Here is a 12,892-nt window from a genome sequence, read left to right on the forward strand (position 1 = left end):
GCCACATACGTCTCGTGTCTGAGCTGTTGAATTGCAACTTCACCTTGACCCTTGTCCCGGCATTTCGCTTGTTTGTTTGCCTTGCGGAGGGAATAACTACACTGTTTATATTCAGCCATATTTCCAGACATCTTTCCATGGTTAAATGCGGAGGTTTGCGCTTTCAGTTTTGCGCGAATGCCGCCATCCATCCACGGTTTCTGTTTAGGGTAGTTCTGGGTAGGGTAGTTCTGTTTAGGGTAGCTTTTAATAGTCACAGTGGGTACAACATCTCCAACGCACTTCTTTATAAACTCACTTACAGAGTCAGCGTATTGGTCGAGGTTGTTCTCTGAGGCTGACCGGAATGTATTCCAGTCCGTGTGATCAAAACAATCTTGAAGCATGGCTTACGATTGGTCAGACCAGCGTTGAATGGTTCTCATCACTGGTACATCCTGTTTGAGTTTCTGCCTATAATACGATAGGAGCAAGATGGTGTCGTGGTTGGATTTGCCGAAGGGAGTGCGGGGGAGGGCTTTGTATGCATTGTGGAAGTTAGAGTGGCAGTGATTGAGTGTATTACCCCAGCCCGTAGGGCAATCAATATGCTGATGGAATTTAGGTAGCCTTGTTCTCAAATTTGCTTTGTTAAAATCCCCAGCTACAATAAATGCAGCCTCAGGATATATGGTTTCCAGTTTATATAGAGTCCAGTGAAGTTCCTTGAGGGCCGTCTTGGTGTCTGCTTGAGGGGGAATGTACACTGCTGTGACTATAACTGACGAGAATTCTCTTGGTAGGTGAAATGGATTTTCAAAAATGTATAAAAAACTGTTTTTGCTTGTTATTAAGGGAGATTGTGTGTAGATTTCTGAGATTTGTATTTTGTTGAATCCATTTTAGAAATAAGGCTGTATCGTAGCAAAATGTGGAAAAAGTCAAAGGTCTGAATACTTTCCAAAGGCCCCGTGTATACATTGAGTGTACAAAACATTAGGAACACCCACCCTTTCCATGACATAGACTGACCAGGTGAATCTTATGATCCCTTATTGATGTCACCTATTAAATCCACTCCAATCAGTGTAGATGAAGGGGAGAAAAAGGGTTAAATAATTATTTTTAAGCCTTGAGACAATTGAGACATGGATTGTGTATATGTGCCATTCATAGGGTGAATGGGCAAAACAAAATATTTAAGTGCCTTTGAACGGGGTATAGTAGTAGGTGCCAGGCGCACCGGTTTAAGAGGGTCAAGAACTGCAACTATTCTGGGTTTTTCACGCTCAACACGAGAGAGAGAGAGGTCATGAGCAGATGAGCTCCCACATTATTCAGTATGTTTTTAAAAAATAGATAGATTTAGAGTTAGATAACCTTAGATTTTTAGGTCAGGGACATATACAGGATACTACCCTAAACAACATAACCTTCACTATGTCACCAGGACATATACAGGATACTACCCTCCACAACACTATGTCACCAGGACATATACAGGATACTACCCTCCACAACACTATGTCACCAGGACATATACAGGATGCTACCCTCCACAACACTATGTCACCAGGACATATACAGGATACTACCCTCCACAACACTATGTCACCAGGACATATACAGGATGCTACCCTCCACAACACTATGTCACCAGGACATTTACACGATACTACCCTCCACAACACTATGTCACCAGGACATATACAGGATACTACCCTCCACAACACTATGTCACCAGGACATATACAGGATACTACCCTCCACAACACTATGTCACCAGGACATATACAGGATACTACCCTCTACAACATAACCTTCACTATGTCACCAGGACATATACAGGATGCTACCCTCCACAACATATCCTTCACTATGTCACCAGGACATATACAGGATACTACCCTCCACAACATAACCTTCACTATGTCACCAGGACATATACAGGATGCTACCCTAAACAACATATCCTTCACTATGTCACCAGGATATATACAGGATACTACCCTCCACAACACTATGTCACCAGGACATATACAGGATACTACCCTCCATAACACTATGTCACCAGGACATATACAGGATACTACCCTCCACAACACTAAGTCACCAGGACATATACAGGATACTACCCTAAACAACACTATGTCACCAGGACATATACAGGATACTACCCTCCACAACACTATGTCACCAGGACATATACAGGATACTACCCTCCACAACACTAAGTCACCAGGACATATACAGGATACTACCCTACACAACACTATGTCACCAGGACATATACAGGATACTACCCTACACAACACTATGTCACCAGGACATATACAGGATGCTACCCTCCACAACATAACCTTCACTATGTCACCAGGACATATACAGGATGCTACCCTCCACAACACTATGTCACCAGGACATATACAGGATGCTACCCTCCACAACATAACCTTCACTATGTCACCAGGACATATACAGGATGCTACCCTCCACAACATAACCTTCACTATGTCACCAGGACATATACAGGATGCTACCCTCCACAACATAACCTTCACTATGTCACCAGGACATATACAGGATGCTACCCTCCACAACCCTATGTCACCAGGACATATACAGGATGCTACCCTCTACAACATAACCTTCACTATGTCACCAGGACATATACAGGATGCTACCCTCCACAACACAACCTTCACTATGTCACCAGGACATATACAGGATACTACCCTACACAACACTATGTCACCAGGACATATACAGGATGCTACCCTCCACAACATAACCTTCACTATGTCACCAGGACATATACAGGATACTACCCTCCACAACATCACCTTCACTATGTCACCAGGACATATACAGGATACTACCCTCAACAACACTATGTCACCAGGATATATACAGGATGCTACCCTCCACAACATCACCTTCACTATGTCACCAGGATATATACAGGATATTACCCTCTACAACACTATGTCACCAGGACATATACAGGATGCTACCCTCCAAAACATAACCTTCACTATGTCACCAGGACATATACAGGATACTACCCTCAACAACACTATGTCACCAGGATATATACAGGATACTACCCTCCACAACACTATGTCACCAGGACATATACAGGATGCTACCCTCTACAACATAACCTTCACTATGTCACCAGGACATATACAGGATGCTACCCTCTACAACATAACCTTCACTATGTCACCAGGACATATACAGGATGCTACCCTCTACAACATAACCTTCACTATGTCACCAGGACATATACAGGATGCTACCCTCTACAACATAACCTTCACTATGTCACCAGGACATATACAGGATGCTACCCTCCACAACATAACCTTCACTATGTCACCAGGACATATACAGGATGCTACCCTCCACAACACTATGTCACCAGGACATATACAGGATACTACCCTCTACAACATAACCTTCACTATGTCACCAGGACATATACAGGATACTACCCTCCACAACACTATGTCACCAGGACATATACAGGATACTACCCTCCACAACACTATGTCACCAGGACATATACAGTATACTACCCTCCACAACATAACTGTTAGGGCTGCCTCTCTCCTCATCCTCGGACGAGGAGAGGAGAGAAGGATCATCAGACCAAAATGCAGCTTCAGGGAAATAAGCCATCTTTTTATTTAACACGATGATGATGGCAACACGAAACACAAAACACTTTCAAATTTACAAAACAAGAAAACGACGTCAACGAAACCTGAACATAAACTTACATAACTACACGTAAACTCACGGACAGGAAACAGACGACATCGAAACGAAAACGAACAGCCAAACAGTCCCGTTTGGTACATACATCGACACGACACAGGAGACAATCACCCAAAAACAAACAGTGAGAACACCCTACCTAAATATGACTCTTAATTAGAGGAGAACGCAAAACACCTGCCTCTAATTAAGAGCCATACCAGGCAACCAAAACCAACATAGAAACAGATAACATAGACTGCCCACCCAAAACACATGCCCTGACCTAAACACATACAAAAACAACATAAAACAGGTCAGGACCGTTACAATAACCTTCACTATGTCACCAGGACATTTCCAGATACTACCCTAAACAACATATCCTTCACTATGTCACCAGGACATATACAGGATACTACCCTCCACAACACTATGTCACCAGGACATATACAGGATACTACCCTCCACAACACTATGTCACCAGGACATATACAGGATACTACCCTCCACAACACTATGTCACCAGGACATATACAGGATACTACCCTCCACAACACTATGTCACCAGGACATATACAGGATACTACCCTCCACAACACTATGTCACCAGGACATATACAGGATACTACCCTCTACAACATAACCTTCACTATGTCACCAGGACATATACAGGATACTACCCTCCACAACACTATGTCACCAGGACATATACAGGATACTACCCTCCACAACACTATGTCACCAGGACATATACAGGATGCTACCCTCCACAACACAACCTTCACTATGTCACCAGGACATATACAGGATACTACCCTACACAACACTATGTCACCAGGACATATACAGGATGCTACCCTCCACAACATAACCTTCACTATGTCACCAGGACATATACAGGATACTACCCTCCACAACATCACCTTCACTATGTCACCAGGACATATACAGGATACTACCCTCAACAACACTATGTCACCAGGATATATACAGGATGCTACCCTCCACAACATCACCTTCACTATGTCACCAGGATATATACAGGATATTACCCTCTACAACACTATGTCACCAGGACATATACAGGATGCTACCCTCCAAAACATAACCTTCACTATGTCACCAGAACATATACAGGATACTACCCTCCACAACACTATGTCACCAGGACATATACAGGATACTACCCTCCACAACACTATGTCACCAGGACATATACAGGATGCTACCCTCTACAACATAACCTTCACTATGTCACCAGGATATATACAGGATACTACCCTCTACAACATAACCTTCACTATGTCACCAGGACATATACAGGATACTACCCTCCACAACACTATGTCACCAGGACATGTACAGGATACTACCCTCCACAACACTATGTCACCAGGACATATACAGTATACTACCCTCCACAACATAACTGTTAGGGCTGTCTCTCTCCTCATCCTCGGACGAGGAGAGGAGAGAAGGATCATCAGACCAAAATGCAGCTTCAGGGAAATAAGCCATCTTTTTATTTAACACGATGATGATGGCAACACGAAACACAAAACACTTTCAAATTTACAAAACAAGAAAACGACGTCAACGAAACCTGAACATAAACTTACATAACTACACGTAAACTCACGGACAGGAAACAGACGGCATCGAAACGAAAACGAACAGCCAAACAGTCCCGTTTGGTACATACATCGACACGACACAGGAGACAATCACCCACAAACAAACAGTGAGAACACCCTACCTAAATATGACTCTTAATTAGAGGAGAACGCAAAACACCTGCCTCTAATTAAGAGCCATACCAGGCAACCAAAACCAACATAGAAACAGATAACATAGACTGCCCACCCAAAACACATGCCCTGACCTAAACACATACAAAAACAACATAAAACAGGTCAGGACCGTTACAATAACCTTCACTATGTCACCAGGACATTTCCAGATACTACCCTAAACAACATATCCTTCACTATGTCACCAGGACATATACAGGATACTACCCTCCACAACACTATGTCACCAGGACATATACAGGATACTACCCTCCACAACACTATGTCACCAGGACATATACAGGATACTACCCTCCACAACACTATGTCACCAGGACATATACAGGATACTACCCTCCACAACACTATGTCACCAGGACATATACAGGATACTACCCTCCACAACACTATGTCACCAGGACATATACAGGATACTACCCTCTACAACATAACCTTCACTATGTCACCAGGACATATACAGGATACTACCCTCCACAACACTATGTCACCAGGACATATACAGGATACTACCCTCCACAACACTATGTCACCAGGACATATACAGGATACTACCCTCCACAACATAACCTTCACTATGTCACCTGGACATATACAGGATGCTACCCTCCACAACACTATGTCACCAGGACATATACAGGATACTACCCTCCACAACATAACCTTCACAATGTCACCAGGACATATACAGGATACTACCCTCCACAACAAAACCTTCACTATGTCACCAGGACATATACAGGATGCTACCCTCTACAACATTACCTTCACTATGTCACCAGGACATATACAAGATACTACCCTCCAGAACATAACCTTCACTATGTCACCAGGACATATACAGGATACTACCCTCCATAACACTATGTCACCAGGACATATACAGGATACTACCCTCCACAACACTATGTCACCAGGACACATACAGGATGCTACCCTCCACAACAGTATGTCACCAGGGCATATAAAGGATACTACCCTCCACAACATAACCTTCACTATGTCACCAGGACATATACAGGATGCTACCCTAAACAATATAACCTTCACTATGTCACCAGGACATATTCAGGATACTACCCTCCACAACATAACCTTCACTATGTCACCAGGACATATACAGGATGCTACCCTAAAACAACATAACCTTCACTATGTCACCAGGACATATACAGGATGCTACCCTCTACAACATAACCTTCACTATGTCACCAGGACATATTCAGGATACTACCCTCCACAACACTATGTCACCAGGACATATACAGGATGCTACCCTAAACAACATAACCTTCACTATGTCACCAGGACATATACAGGATACTACCCTCCACAACACTATGTCACCAGGACATATACAGGATACTACCCTCCACAACATAACCTTCACTATGTCACCAGGACATATTCAGGATACTACCCTCCACAACATAACCTTCACTATGTCACCAGGACATATACAGGATGCTACCCTAAACAATATAACCTTCACTATGTCACCAGGACATATTCAGGATACTACCCTCCACAACATAACCTTCACTATGTCACCAGGACATATACAGGATGCTACCCTAAAACAACATAACCTTCACTATGTCACCAGGACATGTACAGGATGCTACCCTAAACAATATAACCTTCACTATGTCACCAGGACATATACAGGATACTACCCTCCACAACACTATGTCACCAGGACATATACAGGATGCTACCCTCCACAACACTATGTCACCAGGACATATACAGGATGCTACCCTAAACAATATAACCTTCACTATGTCACCAGGACATATACAGGATGCTACCCTCCACAACACTATGTCACCAGGACATATACAGGATGCTACCCTAAACAATATAACCTTCACTATGTCACCAGGACATATACAGGATGCTACCCTCCATAACACTATGTCACCAGGACATATTCAGGATACTACCCTAAACAACATAACCTTCACTATGTCACCAGGACATATACAGGATATTACCCTCCACAACACTATGTCACCAGGACATATACAGGATGCTACCCTCCACAACATAACCTTCACTATGTCACCAGGACATATACAGGATGCTACCCTCCACAACACTATATCACCAGGACATATACAGGATGCTACCCTCCACAACATAACCTTCACTATGTCACCAGAACATATACAGGATGCTACCCTCCACAACATAACCTTCACTATGTCACCAGGACATATACAGGATTCTACCCTAAACAACATAACCTTCACTATGTCACCAGGACATATACAGGATACTACCCTCCACAACACTATGTCACCAGGACATATACAGGATGCTACCCTAAACAACATAACCTTCACTATGTCACCAGGACATATACAGGATATTACCCTAAACAACACTATGTCACCAGGACATATACAGGATACTACCCTCCACAACACTATGCCACCAGAACATATACAGGATACTACCCTCCACAACACTATGTCACCAGGACATATACAGGATACTATCCTACACAACACTATGTCACCAGGACATATACAGTATACTACCCTCCACTATGTCACCAGGACATATACAGGATACTACCCTCCACAACACTATGTCACCAGGACATATACAGGATACTACCCTCCACAACACTATGTCACCAGGACATATACAGGATACTATCTTACACAACACTATGTCACCAGGACATATACAGGATACTACCCTCCACAACACTATGTCACCAGGACATATACAGGATGCTACCCTCTACAACACTATGTCACCAGGACATATACAGGATGCTACCCTCCACAACACTATGTCACCAGGACATATACAGGATACTACCCTCCACAACACTATGTCACCAGGACATATACAGGATACTACCCTCCACAACACTATGTCACCAGGACATATACAGGATACTACCCTCCACAACACTATGTCACCAGGACATATACAGGATGCTACCCTCCACAACACTATGTCACCAGGACATATACAGGATGCTACCCTCCACAACACTATGTCACCAGGACATATACAGGATGCTACCCTCCACAACACTATGTCACCAGGACATATGCAGGATGCTACCCTCTACAACATAACCTTCACTTCACTCCAAATCAAAACTCCAAACCTACAATCTGATTTTTGGATGGAATTACCTGGAATGCTTCCTACAACCAATGATTATTATTCCCAAACTATACAGCAAATACTCAGGGGAAACAAGCGGAAACCTGAAAACACCATCCAACCAGGAACTGAGACTGAAGGCTACCAAGCTTGCTAGGACAAAGAGATACAACCTCAATTAACACTGACGTGTGAAGCGAGAGGTGTCGAGGCCTTTGAGCCCAACAAATGGCAGGCTACCCCACCAAAACCCAGAGGCCTTGAAGCCCCCTCCTGCTGTTCAGAGACTGGTATTTTCTACAAGAAATCTGACTCCAGAAATAAAAGCTTCTCCCAAGTGGGTGTGACACCTACTAAATAAAACAGCTGCCAAACTAAACCTGATTCAGATGATCATGCCAGATTACGGAGACATAATTTATAGATCGGCAGGTAAGGGTGCTCGTGAGCGGCTAGATGTTATTTACCATTCGGCCATCAGATTTGTCACCATTTCTCCTTATAGGACACATAACTGCACTCTATACTTCTCTGTAAACTGGTCATCTCTATATACCGGTCACCAGACCCACTGGTTGATGCTTATTTATAAAACCCTCTTAGGCCTCACTCCTCCCTTTGTGAAATATCTACTGCAGCCCTCATCCTCCACATACAACACCTGTTCTGCCAGTCACATTCTGTTTAAGGTCCCCAAAGCACACACATCCCTGGGTCGCTCATCTTTTCAGTTTCCTGAGGCTAATGACTGGAACGATCTGCAACAAACACTCAAACTGCACAGTTTTATCTCAATCTCTTCATTCAAAGACTCAATCATGGACACTCTCACTGACAGTTCAAATCAAATCAAATGTTATTTGTCACATACACATGGTTAGCAGATGTTAATGCGAGTGTAGCGAAGTTGTGGTTGCTTTGCGTGATGTATTGTTGTCTCTACCTTCTTACCCTTTGTGCTGTTGTCTGTGCCCAACAATGTTTGTACCATGTTGTGTTGCTTCCATGTTGCTGCCATGCTATGTTGTTGTCTCAGGTCTCTCTTTATGTAGTGTTGTGGTGTCTCTTTATGTAGTGTTGTGGTGTCTCTTTATGTAGTGTTGTGTTGTCTCTCTTTATGTAGTGTTGTCTCTCTTGTTGTGATGTGTGTTTTGTCCTATATTAGTATTTTTTATCCCAGCCCCTGTCCCCACAGGAGGCCTTTTGGTAGGCCGTCATTGTAAATAAGAATTTGTTCTTAACTGACTTGCCTAGTTAAATATAGGTTAAATAAAAAATAAAAAAATACAGTTTCCTGTGTGTATAAAGATTGGTCGATCACCCAAAAGACATCCATCTTGACACAACTGTGTGAAACATTGGAGTCAACATGGGCCAGCATCCCTGTGGAAGTCTTTCGACACCTTGTAGAGTCCAAACCCCGACGAATTGAAGCTTTTCTGAGGGTAAAAGGGGGGTGCAACTCAAATACTAGGAAGGTGTTCCTAATGTTCTGTACACTCAGTGTATGTGATTGTATACAAATGCAACAGGAGGACGGCTCATAATAATGTCTGGAACGGAGCGAATGGGACGGCATCAAACTCATGTATTTGATACCATTGCACGTATTTGATATATTATCAATAAATATATCGTATTGTGGTTTAACCTTGTTCTCTGGCTTGCTCCTCAAGAAATGCTGGCGGCCATGATAGAAGCCAAACGTGAGTGGACTTGGAGGTGTGCTTTGATGTGGGTATTTCTTCGGGTGTGTCCTTGCCACCACCAAGACACGCCCTTCTGTCAGAACCTTGGCCACAGCTGTTTCCTCCCCACTCGATCACAACAAACCTCCCCCTGCAGGTTGAGTTCAGTAACTACAGGCAGATGTACGGTGAGATGCCAGATGAAGCTTTGAATAGGTCAGTAGTCTACTGAGTAATATAAGAAGAACGCAATTGCTGCATTTAAGTAGATATTCTAAACTAAGTGTTTTGATAACTTTCAAATGTAGTAGCAGATTTTTGTAGAATAAACAACTATTTACATAATACCACAGAATCACTGTTCTGTTAATATAACAATGTACACCTTTCATGTCATTCCCAGCAGATACAGACACTGTGCCTATCTGTATTTTGTCTGGTGGTAATGGGGTTACCATGGTAACATGTCAGAGTGGTCATACCTTCCTGTCTGGTGGTAATGGGGTTACCATGGTAACATGTCAGAGTAGTCATACCTTCTTGTGTGGTGGTAATGGGGCTACCATGGTAACATGTCAGATGGTCACACCTTCCTGTCTGGTGGTAATGGGGTTACCATGGTAACATGTCAGAGTGGTCATACCTTCCTGTCTGGTGGTAATGGGGTTACCATGGTAACATGTCAGAGTGTTCATACCTTCCTGTCTGGTGGTAATGGGGTTACCATGGTAACATGTCAGATGGTCATACCTTCCTGTGTGCTGGTAATGGGGTTACCATGGTAACATGTCAGAGTGGTCAAACCTTCCTGTCTGGTGGTAATGGGGTTACCATGGTAACATGTCAGATGGTCATACCTTCCTGTGTGGTGTCCCGCATACAACAGGAGTTCCCTGATCCCGGTGCAGAATACACTGGGTTTCTCCCTCCCCATATTGACTGATACCTGATCCTGATTCGGAATACACAGGGTTTCTCCCCCCCCATATTGACTGATACCTGATCCTGGTTCGGAATACACAGGGTTTCTCCCTCCCCATATTGACTGATACCTGATCCTGGTTCAGAATACACAGGGTTTCTCCCTCCCCATATTGACTGATCCTGGTTCAGAATACACAGGGTTTCTCCCTCCCCATATTGACTGATCCTGGTTCAGAAAACACAGGGTTTCTCCCTCCCCATATTGACTGATCCTGGTTCAGAATACACAGGCTTTCTCCCTCCTCATATTGACTGATACCTGGTGCAGAATACACAGGGTTTCTCCCTCCCCATATTGACTGATAACTGATCCTGGTTCAGAATACACAGGGTTTCTCCCTTCCCATATTGACTGATACCTGATCCTGGTCCAGAATACACAGGGATTCTCCCTCCTCATATTGACTGATCCTGGTCCAGAATACACAGGGTTTCTCCCTCCCCATATTGACTGATACCTGATCCTGGTTCAGAATACACAGGGTTTCTCCCTCCCCATATTGACTGATACCTGATCCTGGTTTAGAATACACAGGGTTTCTCCCTCCCCATATTGACTGATCCTGGTCCAGAATACACTGGGTTTCTCCCTCCCCATATTGACTGATCCTGGTCCAGAATACACAGGGTTTCTCCCTCCTCATATTGACTGATCCTGGTCCAGAATACACAGGGTTTCTCCCTCCCCATATTGACTGATCCTGGTTCAGAATACACTGGGTTTCTCCCTCCCCATATTGACTGATACCTGATCCTGGTTCAGAATACACAGGGTTTCTCCCTCCCCATATTGACTGATACCTGATCCTGGTCCAGAATACACAGGGTTTCTCCCTCCCCATATTGACTGATACCTGATCCTGGTTCAGAATACACTGGGTTTCTCCCTCCCCATATTGACTGATACCTGATCCTGGTCTAGAATACACAGGGTTTCTCCCTCCCCATATTGACTGATCCTGGTGCAGAATACACAGGCTTTCTCCCTCCTCATATTGACTGATACCTGGTGCAGAATACACTGGGTTTCTCCCTCCCCATATTGACTGATACCTGGTCCAGAGTACACAGGGTTTCTCCCTCCCCATATTGACTGATACCTGATCCTGGTCCAGAATACACAGGGATTCTCCCTTCCCATATTGACTGATACCTGATCCTGGTTCAGAATACACAGGGATTCTCCCTCCCCATATTGACTGATAACTGATCCTGGTCCAGAATACACAGGGTTTCTCCCTCCCCATATTGACTGATAACTGATCCTGGTCCAGAATACACAGGGTTTCTCCCTCCCCATATTGACTGATACCTGATCCTGGTTCAGAATACACAGGGTTTCTCCCTTCCCATATTGACTGATCCTGGTTCAGAATACACAGGGTTTCTCCCTCCCCATATTGACTGATCCTGGTCCAGAATACACAGGGTTTCTCCCTCCCCATATTGACTGATCCTGGTTCAGAATACACTGGGTTTCTCCCTCCCCATATTGACTGATCCTGGTTCAGAATACACTGGGTTTCTCCCTCCCCA

This window comes from Salvelinus fontinalis, chromosome 15 (genome assembly GCF_029448725.1).
Source record: "Salvelinus fontinalis isolate EN_2023a chromosome 15, ASM2944872v1, whole genome shotgun sequence".
Lineage (NCBI taxonomy): Eukaryota > Metazoa > Chordata > Actinopteri > Salmoniformes > Salmonidae > Salvelinus > Salvelinus fontinalis.